Source organism: Drosophila nasuta, chromosome X, assembly GCF_023558535.2.
Source record: "Drosophila nasuta strain 15112-1781.00 chromosome X, ASM2355853v1, whole genome shotgun sequence".
In the NCBI taxonomy this organism is placed as follows: domain Eukaryota; kingdom Metazoa; phylum Arthropoda; class Insecta; order Diptera; family Drosophilidae; genus Drosophila; species Drosophila nasuta.
The window spans coordinates 7,096,317-7,109,952 of NC_083459.1; the positions used below are offsets into that span (position 1 = coordinate 7,096,317).

The 13,636-nt window shown below is 35.1% G+C and overlaps 1 protein-coding gene and 1 long non-coding RNA gene across 3 annotated transcripts in view; one reads left to right on the forward strand and one right to left on the reverse strand.

Annotated features, from left to right (window-relative positions):
• The window catches only part of LOC132795002 (uncharacterized), a 106,447-nt gene that overhangs the window by 31,877 nt on the left and 60,934 nt on the right, over nucleotides 1–13,636 (forward strand). The window lies entirely within an intron of this gene.
• On the reverse strand, nucleotides 6,807–7,243 carry LOC132796310 (uncharacterized). Its single transcript, XR_009633545.1, has 2 exons — nucleotides 6,976–7,243; nucleotides 6,807–6,913 (listed from the first exon to the last, which is right to left on the reverse strand). It is a non-coding gene; the product is annotated as an uncharacterized LOC132796310 (long non-coding RNA).

Below are 13,636 nucleotides of genomic sequence, written 5' to 3' on the forward strand. Positions count from 1 at the left end.
CGCATTGCAGGAAGATGGGGCAGAGACTAAAGAGCAGAGAGGAAAGCAGCTGAAAAGCTGAGAGCAATGATAGACAAGGGGAATTGTTGGGGATTGCAATCGCATTTCGCTTTGCGTTCTCTTGGAATGGGGCAAAAAAATAGAAAAAACAACGATGAAAAGAAAAAACAAACAAGAAACTGAATATTTTCATTGAGGAAAAATGCGCGTTTTTTTTTTTTTTTTTGTTTTTGAAGAACTTCTCAATGAGTGAATGACTCGCCACCAATTTGATGTTGTGTAAATAAATGGGAAAATGGGAAAATCGAAAATCGAAAAATGTGGAAAATCGGAAAATGGAAAAATGGATCCATGCACACGGCCGTGGCACGCATCTAAAATGCCTCGTCTTCTTCTTCTTCTTCTTCTATTAATTCTGATTGCATTTCATTTCCTGCCCCAATCGCCAAATGAAAGGCCATCGACTTGGGGCAAATGTATCGCATTTTGTTGTTGTTTTCTTGTTGGAGGTCAGAGGCAATTAATCTGTAATATGTATTATATCGCAACTATGCACTTCAAAATCGTTTTAGGAAAAATGCGCGCAAGCTTTTCACTTGAGAATTTTATACAATTCTGTTTTCTTTCTCTTGCATTTGATGATGTTCCATATGTGAACGATTTTTAATCAATAATATAATATTTCTTTACTTGCAAGTGCCAAATTTAATTGTTGCATACTTTTAGGTCAACTTAAGCTTAGTTTAAGCAAAATTCGTTGTCAAAAATATAATTATTTCATTTTATTACAATATTAATGTAATTTATGGTATTATTATTATTTTTGTATGTTTTGTTTGGAAAGTTTCTAGAGAATAAAACTAATTTCTTTGATTATATCCCATATTTTTGAGCACAGAATAAATTTAGCTTAAACTTTGGCCTGATTAGATAAAGTTATTTCATTTTATTACAACCTATATTAAAATTTTGAATTGTATGTATATAGTTTTCTTTAATTACCAGCAAATTTGAAAATTTTTTAAAAGCAAACAAAAGTTGTTCTTAGACAATTTATCAAACTTTTTTAAAGATAATCTATATTCTTTTTCAGGCCAGCATAAATTCTTTTAAACTTTATGAAAATTAGTTAATAAATATGTAGTTAATCCACCAGCAATTTTGAAAAATTCTTGAGAACAAATAAATTAAGCTTAGTTACTTTATCGAACTTTTTTAATCATTTAATTTAAACATTTGTGCTGTAAATACTGCATGGAATTTTTAGTATACAAAAGTCAAGGAATTCATAAATATTTACAAAAGAAAAAATACAAATGTTTTCAATTCCTCATTTAAAGATTTCTTTGAAAATATTTATTAATTTCGTTAAATCGCTGTGCAAAGAATTTTATCGCAAGATAGATTGTAAATAAAGTATACATTATAGGAAAAACTGGGCAATGAAAATAATATTTACTTTAAAGGGTAAACCAAAGTTGACTTCGCCTTTCAATTGCACTTGCATCTGTTGCTTTTAATTTCGACAATTGAAATTGCGCAATTTTTGTTGCCTTCGCTGCACTTTTCCCATAAACAAGGTCTTTAATTCTTGGCCATGTTTTCGTTGGAAGATGTGTAAAGGGAAGGAGGGAGGAGGAGGTGGAGGAGGAGGAGGGGGGGAACATACATACATATTTGTTATTTAGTTTGTTTGTTTAGCAAACAGACGTCGTTTATCAATGTGGGCCAGAAGTTTCACTTTCCGTCACGATTTTCGTAGCATTCGAAAGCTTTTTTTTACATACATACATATTTATAACACTTTCATTGAGTCCCAGAACTGTAAAAACAAAAAGCTAAGAAAGAAAAAATAGATATGCCGAAACTCCGTTAAAAATGCATAAAATAAAACTCCAAACCAAAAATAAAGAAAAAGATGCATTAGGCACTCGAATAATAAGAATAATAAGGCGAGATAGAAAGAAAAATCGAAGAGCCCATCGAAATAGAATAGAAATAAGAATTTCGAATTGGATGTGGAAATGAGTTTCGAGTTGAAGTCCAAGTTGGAGTTGGAGTTGGAGTTGGAGTTGGAGTCTGGGCCAAGTGGCTGCTCATTTGATTATGATGGTTTCCAATTTTCATTGCCGTCAAGAGATTTTCCAAGAAGAGCACAGATATAGAGGAAGAGGAGGCAGGGCAAAAAGGGGATTACAATCTTAGCCGCGTGGCAGCTGTTTAGTTAAGTAAAGTGGTGACCCCAGACAACGGAGACGACTTCATTATGTAAATAGACTCTGGCCTGGCCTGGCCACTTCAATTCCAAGTGGCGATGATAATTATGACAAGACGCACATCTTGTTGCATGCCCCAACGTTTTTGTATACCCGCTATCCATAGAGTAGAAGGGTATTATAACAGAAGAAGGCATCTCCGACCCCACAAAGTATATATATTGTTGATCAACGTTAACAGCCAAGTCCGTCTATCCGTCGGTCTGTCTGTCCGTCTGTATAAACACCTAGATCTCAGAGACTATACGAGATAGAGATATAATTTTTATTCGACACTATTTTTGAAGTTTGTTTCAATGCTTTGCCACGCCCACATCGATTAAAATTGAATAACAAGCTTAATTTTGAAGTTAAATATTTTTGTAACACACAGTAATAACGACAGTGGTCATGAATCCTCAATAGTTGGTTGCAATCAAATACAAATTGTTGAAGCTATTAAACAAATACTTTTGTATGGGCAAAAATACCGACTCAATCGGGTCTTAGCTCCTTTGGCTGACAATCTGGTATATTTCGCACTCTATGATATATTTTAATTGAATTGCTTTTAAAATATACCATATTATTATACCGCCAAAAATATTAAAAATATGTCAAGGCCCATATTTGGTATATTTAAATATTACTTCAATATACCAAATAGCCCTTGGATGACAATCTGGTATATTTCGCACTCTATGATATATTTTAATTGAATTGCTTTTAAAATATACCATATTAATATACCGCTAAAATACTAAAAATATGACAAGGCCCATATTTTGTATATTTAAATATTACTTCAATATACCAAATAGCCCTTGGTATATTTTTAATATTTTTGTGGTATATAAATTTGGTATATTTTGAAATTGATACCGCACTGCTTTGCTTTCATTAAAAATGGGTAGCGGGTATCTCACAGTCGAGCACACTCCAATGTAGCTTTCTTACTTGTTTTATATATCTTTGATGTTCTTCTTTTTTTTTGGCCCAAATTGATGTCAGCGCAGCGCCATCGAACAGTTTTCATGGCTTTTTAATTAGCGCATCTGAAAAGGTGACGCGACTGACATTTGTCCCCAACTCCCGTCTCCCTCTCTCACTCTCTCTATACCTCTCTCGCTCTGTTGCTCTCCATTTAATTAATTGAAAGTTTTATGCTGCACTTTTATGAGCTGTTCGATGGCTGCGTTGAAAAGCTGCAGCAGCAGCAGCAGCAACTTTAACAAAACCCGCATGAACCTTTGACCAGCATCCTGCTTGGCATGAGGCGTGTGTGGTCGACTCCCATTCTCCCTCTCTCTCTCTCTCTCGCTTGCTGTCTCTGTCTCTCATCCTGAGTGACCAATGCAAATGGCTCATCGCCCCTTTTGTCATGTTTTATGCATCTGTTACGCTCTAAAATTAATGCAGCACTGGCCCAAGAAAGAACCCAGAGTCAAGATCAAGATCCCAAGCTCAAGATCGACTCAACTTCGAGTCGAGTTGAGTCGAGCTCTGTTTTCTGCGGCAATTAATGCATATTTATATTGCTTGGCGGTGGCATGCGGCATGCGGCTTGGGGCACCAACTGACATGGGTTTGACAAGCTGCGCTTCTTTTGCCATGGCTAATGTCGAAGCCAATGAAGCCACGATGATGAAGATAACGTTTGGCCATTTGATGTTCTTATTGTCCAATTGGCAGCGTGAACTGTGATTTCTTATTTTCGAGCCTGCAAAATGCAGCAAAGTGCAGCTCATTAATCACTACTTCTTTTGCCTCTTGACTGAGTCAGCTTGAAAAGAAAGAACTTTCCAAGAATGTACATTCGATCAGCTGAGCAAATGACTAAGAAATGGTCTAGGGAATATCGAAAGTCGCTGAGATATGTCCTTATGAATTAATTGTATTAATATGTCAACGTTTGTCTAGCAATTTTGATTTGACAGTCAGCAGATACTTTTATTTTTATTTCAAATAACTCAAATAGGTATGAGATAGAATATTAGGAAATTAAGTAACATTGAATTGCAAAAGGAATTGCATTTGATATCGTCAATTAAATAATAATAATATTTAATATATCACACTACAAAATAATGAATAAATAAAGAAAGATAGATAGATAGATAAATATAGAGAGGCTGTTCAATATAGTAGACTAAAAAACGAAATATTATGTATAAAATGCTAAGCTATCATATAAAAGAATATTCCATTTACTAAAGTACAATAGAAAAGAAACAGATTATGTATAAACTACTAAAATATTATAGAAAAATAATATTATTATATTAATATTATATTATTCAATTTACTCGGCCATTATAGACGACGAAATATTATATTATTATATGTATTAAGCTATTATAGAAAATTACATATTTTTAAATTTACTACAATGAACAAAGAATTCAATTTACTATATTATTAATGAAAAATAAATATTATATAAAATTACTAAACTATTAAACAAAAACAGTATTTAGTTTATTAAATTTTCTACACTAAACAAAGAAAATTAAAAATAGTATTATATTTTCAAGACCATATTAATAGGTAATATATAAAACACATTTTATAATATTAAACTTTAGATATATGCAAAATATTTTATATTTCTTAAATATTGGAAATTTTAGAAATGTTCTAAAAACTATTCTTGCAATTAATGGCTACAAAAGTCCTTCTATATAAAATGAAGTTTTGTTATTCTAACAAAATACTCAAGGTTATATTCTTAGAATGTTGTCCCTAATCCGTAGATTAAATGTTTTATATACGAACAATTTGGTGCTCGAACTGCGTGTTTAATTTCATTTGCTGCGCACGTAAAGCGAACTTGATTTGGGAATTGTATTTAGGGTTTTATGATTGCCAATTGCTAAATTGATTTACCAATTCATGGACCTGGTCATAGCACGCATATTTAGCACACGCTTCACACACACACACACACACACACACATACACACGGAAGGAAGCGAGCAACAGGTCATCAAATGTCATGTGAGTGCTTCTTTTGTGTCGAGTGTTTGTTTACCTGCAAAACGAATCGAATCGATTCAAATCAAATACGCCACAATTGACAGCCAAAGCGCATGGGCTGTCAACAGTCCTTTAGTCCTTAGTTCACACACGCAACACACACACACACACACACACACACACGCATAGTTTGTGGCATGTGTTGTGCGGTGTGTGTGACGCATTTAGCCCGTATTGTTTCACAAAGCAACCCAAAACCAAAACCCAACCAGGTAACTCTCTATCTCTATCTATCTCTGAGCTGTTCTCTAGCGAATCCATTCACACAATGCTTCATTCATTATTATAATGTTTTTTGATAAGAGCGTGCTAAAAGAGTCTGATGTGTTTGCGACCGTGTTAGTAACACTTTCATTTGCTTCTCTTCACTACTTTTGATAATGATTTTGTGCATCAAGTTGCAAATTTGAATTGTAATTTCAGCATTATTTTGATATTTAGGCATATATTATTGGAAATACATATTTATTCTTCGAAAACTTATACAAGAAGAAATTAAATAAAATACTTGCATTCATTTTTCATATTTTAATTATCAATTCATATTTTTAAACATTTGAATAGACTCGACAACTATATTTACAACTTAGCATTAAGCAATTTAAGTAAAGCGAAATTCATTAAAAAGTCATATGAAAAATCAATTAATTGTTTTGAACATTTTAATAAGAATAACTTCTTAATATTATATTAGTTAGAAATTCTTTGAAATTTTAATATGAAATGCTTGATAATCTGTTATATTTAAAAAGAAAAACTTCTTAACGTATTAGTTTGAAATTCCTTTAAATTTTAATATGAAATACTTGCTAATCTCTTATAATCTCTTAGAATCGCATTTTAAATATTTTTGAGTACTACAATATTAATATTATTATTACATTTCCAGTTTTCATTTTAAATGTAAATTCCTTATTTAACTAAAAATTTCAATGAAATACAATTCTTTACAGATTTTTTTTTAATTTACAGACAACTTTAAATTCTCAGCTACTTCCTTCTATTTCTTATTTCCTTTCCAATCAGTTTTGTTTTCATATTGCTAGCGAGTATTCCAGTGTCGAGCACGCTCGCTTGTAAAGCGCTTGCGTTGTAATTTTGTTGGCACTTTGATTTATCTGCGGTTTTTGTTGGGTTATTGCCAGGGGTTGACTAGAGGGGCTGCACTTTGTGGTACTGGGGGTTGTCATTATATTGTTGCTGTTTGGTTCGCTGGGAAAAATCTCAGCTCTTCACTTTTCCTCCGACCAATTGAGCAATGACTTGTTAATTTTCTAATTACAAAATCATCAGTTGTCCTACCTGCTTCTCGTGCTTCCTTCGAGGTTTTCATTTCTGTGGTGTGTGTGCCCCAATGTTGCTTGTGTTCTTTGTGGTAATGCGGCTGTCTTTGAAGCAGCTTCGGGAAATTTTGTGGCTGTGTGGCAGAAACCTGTTTGATTTTTCTTAATTTCTTTGACCGGCTAAATTGGAGTGTGTTCGTCTGTATGTGTGTTGTCTTGGCCTTAGCCTCGCTTTGGTTTTTTTGGCTGTTATCAGCGCCAGTTCATCGGTTCATGTGGAGAGTCTCCTGTCTCTCGCTTCTTTGTGCGTTTATTTTCGATTCAATTTATATGCTTATGCTGGGATATCAACAAAGAATAAAAACACAAAACATAAAAACATGGCAATCCGATGTTCTTACCTGTTCCGATGATGTTCTTGTAGTTTTTTTTTTTTACTTTTTATTTTTTTGCGGCTGCTGCTTTTTATCATAATCATTTGTGAGCTGCGTATCTCACAGATACAAATACAACAGCCTGCTGCATGAATGATTATGCTCTGTGTGGCAACTTCAAGTACGTCTCTTTGGTTCGCTTTTTGTCTTGTTTTTGTGTCTTCCTTCTTCTTCTGTGTTGGCAATCATAATTATCTTTAATTTTCCAACAACAACAAAATGAAAAAACGAGTCGGAAGAAATGTTCCAAGATTCACATGCAGTGGCAGACAAATAAAAAGCGAAATTACATGAATGAAGTTGCGTTGAGTTGAAATATTTGCTGCAAGTATTGTATCTCGACTTCTTACCTTTTTTTTTGTTGTTGTGTGTGCCACACAATGCTCTGAGCACATATTTGAAGTTCGAAGTTCGCGTCTTCAACTGAAATGGAAACTGGAACCGAAACTGAGCAGTTGCATTGTTGTGTTGCACAAGCGCAACGCTCTGTTGCAGAGCTTATCACTCGGTTGCTCGGAGATGCACCTGTAGTCGCCACAAGCACACACACACGCACACACACATGCGCACACACACGCAACGCACACACACACTGCGCTAGTGCGTGTAACAGGCGCACAGCATTCGCAAAGCATGCGCAATGGCTTCCGCTGTTATGCTAACAGCAACAGACGCCCGCCCGGTAACAGCTGCTCACAGCATCCGCTGTATTCGCAATGGAATTAGCATAGCAGACTGTTATCTCTGTTGTGTGTACGTTAAAGGGCGACAGTTGCACTTTGCACTTGTATGTTGCTGTCGAAGTCGTCGTCGCCACCGTCGCCGTCGTCGTCGTCGTCGTCGCCGTCGCTGCTGTCAACGCCTCTGCGCAGGCGTCGCTGTTTGTCGCTCAAGTGCGCTCTGGGTTCTGTTTATTTCTTTTTCCTTGTTTCCTTTTTTTTATTTCGTTTTTATTTTTTTTGCCAGCAATTGAAAATTTCAGCAGAAAGGCCGCACACAAAAGGCAGACTGAAAACAATTCAAGTGTAGCCAGCAGAGCTGCAAAGCAAATACAAAGCGCAAAAGCAAAACAAAATGCGAGTAATATACAAACACACATACACTCGCACACAAACCCAGACACATTCATGCGATTGGCAGAGACGAACATGTGTGCAATAGAGAAGACAGTAGTCGTAGTCAGCAATTGGAAAGGAGAAGCAGGGGCGAGTTGGAGATGTGCAGCGACAACGACAACAGCACAAAACAACAGATGCAATAATTTCCGGTGCGCCGCTATTGTTCTCAATCAGCTAACGCCATCTCGCTAAGCCGCCGTTGCTGTTGCTGTTGCTGTCGGCGTCGCTGTCGCACTTCAGCTCTAGTTCCAGTTCCAGCTCAAACACTCTCTCACTCCCGCTCATGCCAAACGTATGCGGGTGCGTCATTCACTGCGCCGATCTCAATCTGAAACAAAAAAAAAAAAAATTATAAAGAATAAAAACAGAAAAGAAAAACGGAACCGCAACAACTTATCGACGGCGTCTTCAGGCCAACCAAGTCCCCAATACCCAATTGCTGCTTTTGTGTTTACCATTTGCGATTTCAATGGGCAAAAAACCTTTTTTGTGTTTTTTTTGCGTCACGGCTTCAGAAGAATTCTTTGATGAGTGTATGTATGTTTGCCCTTGTATAGCATATAACTCCATTGTGCTGAGCACACACTAATCAAGCCCCAGAATATTAAGCACTCAGTCTCCCCCTTATTATTGCAACTAAATTGCAAAAACAAAAATACATACTACTCCAAATAGAGCGCCCTCAAATGTCATTGGAATGGCATATGACAATTTGCATGCCTTCGTTTCCAATTGCGTGAAATGAACGATGGGAAGTGAGGGAAGCGCATCTGCATTTGCACGACTCTCCCAATCGATCGTAGTGCTTGTGCCGCTCTCATTTAATCTGCGCTTTGACCTGACGGCTCTCTCTCTCTCTACCGCTCTCTTTCGAGCACTCTCTCGCGCTGTTAACCGGACAGTGTGTAGTATTCATTCATAAAAATTCGATCTCTCCGTCACAGTGGTAACCAGTTGTGCGCAACCTGAAAGCATTATTGTCAATCAAGCATTATGTTGATTCTTTAGTGCACTTCCCACTCGCAAAAAAATGCAAAAATGCATGAAGCGTAGAACAATAAACAAAAATGTTCAATAAATGCGTAGAAATATTTTTTGGGCAAATAAAATAAGCAAACTTGTTAAATGCTTGTTTACATTGCAGAGATGCCTGTTGCACTCTGTTAATTTTACACCAGCGCGCCGCAATACAAAATACGAAAAAAATATAAAAATTATATAAAATAAATATAGAAACATATAATCAATGCAAAAAATAAGATATAATTATTTTTTTAATATACTTTGTTTATTTAGTGTAAATAAATGAGATTTTGTGAATTAAATTCAAATTTAAATTTGAAATTTGAACTCGCGCCAAGAGCGCCAATGTTAAGTTAACATAACAGCTCATTTGAGTGCAAAGCAGCTCAAATGAGTGCGCAACAGATTCGGTTAACTAACAGTACGCTGTTAATTCAACAGAACAGTGTTAATTCTGAAGTCGAAGTGTAAGGACGTGCGGGTCGCTGTGCATTTTTGCTCACAAATTATTTTCGAATCCAAACACGAACGTTTTACATTTGAATGTGCAACAATGGCAAACATGCAATTGGCTATCAATTGAATTTATTTTTACAATTTTTTTTTGTTTTATAAAAGTATTTGACAAGTACTTAACGCGTGTGTGAATATTATACAAAAAAATAAAAAAGTGTGTGTTTATATTTTTTTTATTATTGTGGATTTTGCGCTCAATCGGCGGCTTTTTTGCTCCTTGCCGACAGCAACGAAAAGCGAAGCAAAGCAACGGCGCCAATAGAGAGAGAGCAACAAGTGCATGCTAAAAGTCAAGCGAAAAGAAAACAAAACAAAAGCTATGCGGCGCTTGTAAATTTTCTAAGCGGGCAACAAAAAAAAAAAAAAAAAGGAAATAAAAAAAAAACAAAAGCAACAATTGTTTTCCATTTTTAGCAAAAAGTAAAAAGGCAACAAAAGAACAAACGGTAACAACTGGCAAAACAAAAGTGCAGTGACTTCATCTTCACAACAACAACTACAACAACTGCAAATGCAAATACAAAAACAAATGCAAAAACCCAAATAAGAAGAATTGAAAAAATCATCCATCGCTTGTGATCGCGATAGTGAAAGAGTGTGATAAAAGTGCTGAAAGAGGATAGAAGTGGTCGTACCAAGTACCAAGCAACAAAAGAATAAGAAGGTAAAATAACAATTTAATTGCTGTTTGTATTTGATGCGCGCATTGCGCTTGCGAATGCGAATTAGAAACGATGGAAGTGGAACATGCAGGAAATTGAAACAGAGTGACGTACTCCAAATGCGCATTCCATTCCCATTCCTGTGCCATTTCCAATATTGAATATTTCCAGTGTTGATCCTTTTCATGTTGCCTCACAATTAGCTGCATGTTTGTTCCGCTCACTCGGTCGTTTCGTGCTTCTCTTTTTTAATTGCCACACACGCCTGCATTTTATTTATTTATTATTGTAATTTCTTTTCTCGATTGTGTTTTTGCTTTTTGTTTTTGTGGTTCCTGTTCTTTTGGGGTTCTTGCAACCAAATCACGCGGCGTGCATTGCACATTTATTAAAAATTCAACACGCGGCGGTTGCATTTAAATTTTTTTGGTTCGCGGTTCCTGGAACTATTTGTACTTTGTGCACAAGAAACAAGAACGACAGGAGTTGCAAGCAGAAGAAGAAGAAGAGGAAGAAAAAGAGGCAGAGACTGAGACTGAGGCAAGAAGGTAGAAGTTGAAATGGCCGATAAAAAAGAATCCAAGCATTTGTTTGGTGTGCTGCATTTTGTTTTTGTTTTTTTGATATTTTGTTGTGGAGCCTCGACCCTTTAAGTTGCCGCTTTTCTCCGCCCTCCTGCGAACCAGAATCGAATCGAACCGAACCGAAACCCAAGACGAGCTCAAATTGTGGCCGCTGGCTAAGAAAAAGAAGAAGAAGAAGAAGACGACACGAGTCTCAGTCCAAACGAAGCCCTATTTCAGTGCCAGGCCCAAAATCAAATCGTATCAAGTGCGCCGCTTTCAATTTGAACTTGGGCAAAACACACACACACTCACACGCACACAACTGCATATTCATAAAGTCAAGTACCACAAAACGTAACCGAATAAAACATACGTAGCACTCGCATTACATGGCCCCAACATTTGGAGCCCTGAGCAACAATGTGCAGTAATTTTACACTCTACCTTTCCAAAAACAAAAAAAAAACAGTCACATGAAGGTTGCTAAATCTGCGGTAGTGCAATATCTATTGATCTATAATATATATTCATTTTAGTTGATCTTAAATACTATAGATACTAAAGATTATATGAGATGGCAGAGATAAAGTTTAATTTTGCTTGAAGTTATTAGCAGAAAAATGTCGATCCATTTTATAAATACTTCTTGATATTGAAAGTTATTATAATTACTATAGATTCTGTCAGGATTTCCTATTTCGTTCAGATAAATACAGAGTTGGAAATTTGTAAAAGAAGTTTGCAGAATGTTTTCTATTGATCTATATTATAGAATTTAGTTAGATTTAAAATCGATTAAAGACTCTATAAGATTACAAAGATAATGTGGAATTTTAGTTGAAGGAAATAGCAAAAATATTTCTTTTGATTCATTTTATTAATACTTATAAATCTTAGAACTTAAAGATTTCCTGTTTTTTTAAGATTGGATATTTGTAAATTAAATTTGCATAAAGTTTTCTATTGATCAATATAATAGATTCCAGTTTATCTTGGAGATTCCTTAAAATTGCAGATAAAAATAATATTCATTCCATTACTATAAAGTTAAAAGAGATTTACAGAAAGATGCCACTAAATTTAACCTTTTTGAAGCATAAATAATCCCTTTGAGTTAACAAACTTGCTTTAAATTTTTAATTGTATTGCGTTAAAAAAATAGCAAAAGTTATGTTGCATATTTAAAGAAAAACCTTCATTATTCAGAGGTGGAGTTTCAATTATAGTGACAACAAACAAGTAGTATACGAACCTGAATTTGTCGAGCGATTCATAATTAATGTGCAAATATTTGGTAGGCAAAAAAAAAAAGAAAATAAAGAATGAAAATAAAATGTCCTTGTTCCGCTTAGCTCGATGATTTTGGTTCAATAAAAATTTAAATATAGTTTTCGTATGCGGTCAAGGCAGCTTTGGAATCGATGTGATAATCGACGAGTCTATTTAAAAAAACGTTCAGGCTGCAAGAATCTTTATTAAATGGCAAATTGTAATTAGTTTATTTCGGGACTCTGTTCAGATATGCAATTTTTGATGTTGATAAAGTTTGAGCACGTATTTAGTAATGGGATGGGATGCATGTGTGTTTGTGTATTTACATCAAAAGTAACGCTTGACATGTCTCTCCACGTTTGCAACACATGTTTGGCATTTGTTGCCTCACGGATGCATAGTTGCACCCACATGTGTGTTAGTGTTGCTGTGTGTGTGTGTGTGTGTTCAATATTCAAACAAAACTCCTTATGGATCTTGTTGCTAGAATTGTTCTTGTTTACCCTGATGTAGCAGGCAGGGGACCTGCAAAGAAGAAGAAGAAACAGGAACTCAACTCGACTCGACTCAACTCAACTGAACTCAATTGAAATTTGGGGAGACAGCGAGGAACAAAACATGAATACGAACTGAATACGCCTGACGTTGACAGCAAATTGAGTTATTTTCAAAATGGAAATTGAGCGGGCAACACAGCAACAACAACAACACAGCAACAACAACATAGACAACAATCGGAGGAAGCAGGCAACATAACACATACACATGCATAAATAGAAACCATTGCCAAGTTGTTGTGATGTTGTTTTATTTTATTTGTTGTTGTTGCTGTTGTTTTTGTTTTTGGGAAAGTTGCGTCATCTGTTGTCACTTGACGACTTGACAAAACGATCCCCGAGAAATTGTAAGAAGCAGAAATCGAATCGACAAACTTTTCAGCCCTAAATAACATACTAACAAAAATGCATCAGTATGCGTTTCTCTCATGTGTGTGTGTGTGTTGTGTGTGTGTTTGTTTGTAGATTGTGTTTAGTTGTTGTTAGATACGCGGCTAAACACACGCAGTACTGCAATTACAACAACCGAAATTAAGCGACAACAAGAAGCAAAGCAAAGAGTCAATAAACACAGAAAATAAGAGAGTGAGAAATTGTCATGCTAGACTAGCAGATACCCTGTTCAGATGGGACAATTCTCTGAGCTATTCTTTAAGAGTAAATAAATGATAAAGTTAATTTGTTATTTTTTGGAATTATTTAGTTTTTTTTTAATAATTGAAATTGAAATAGAAATTATAATTAATTGCAATTAATACTATGGTATTTTATTTTAATTTTGTCTTTTTTATTTAAAAACCTATAAAATAAAAGTGTTTTACAATGAAATTTTGAAGAAATTTAGACTTATTTCTTATTTTGTATTATTAAAATAGTTATTTGGACGAGTTTTCTTAATTTTTGTAATCAAAAAT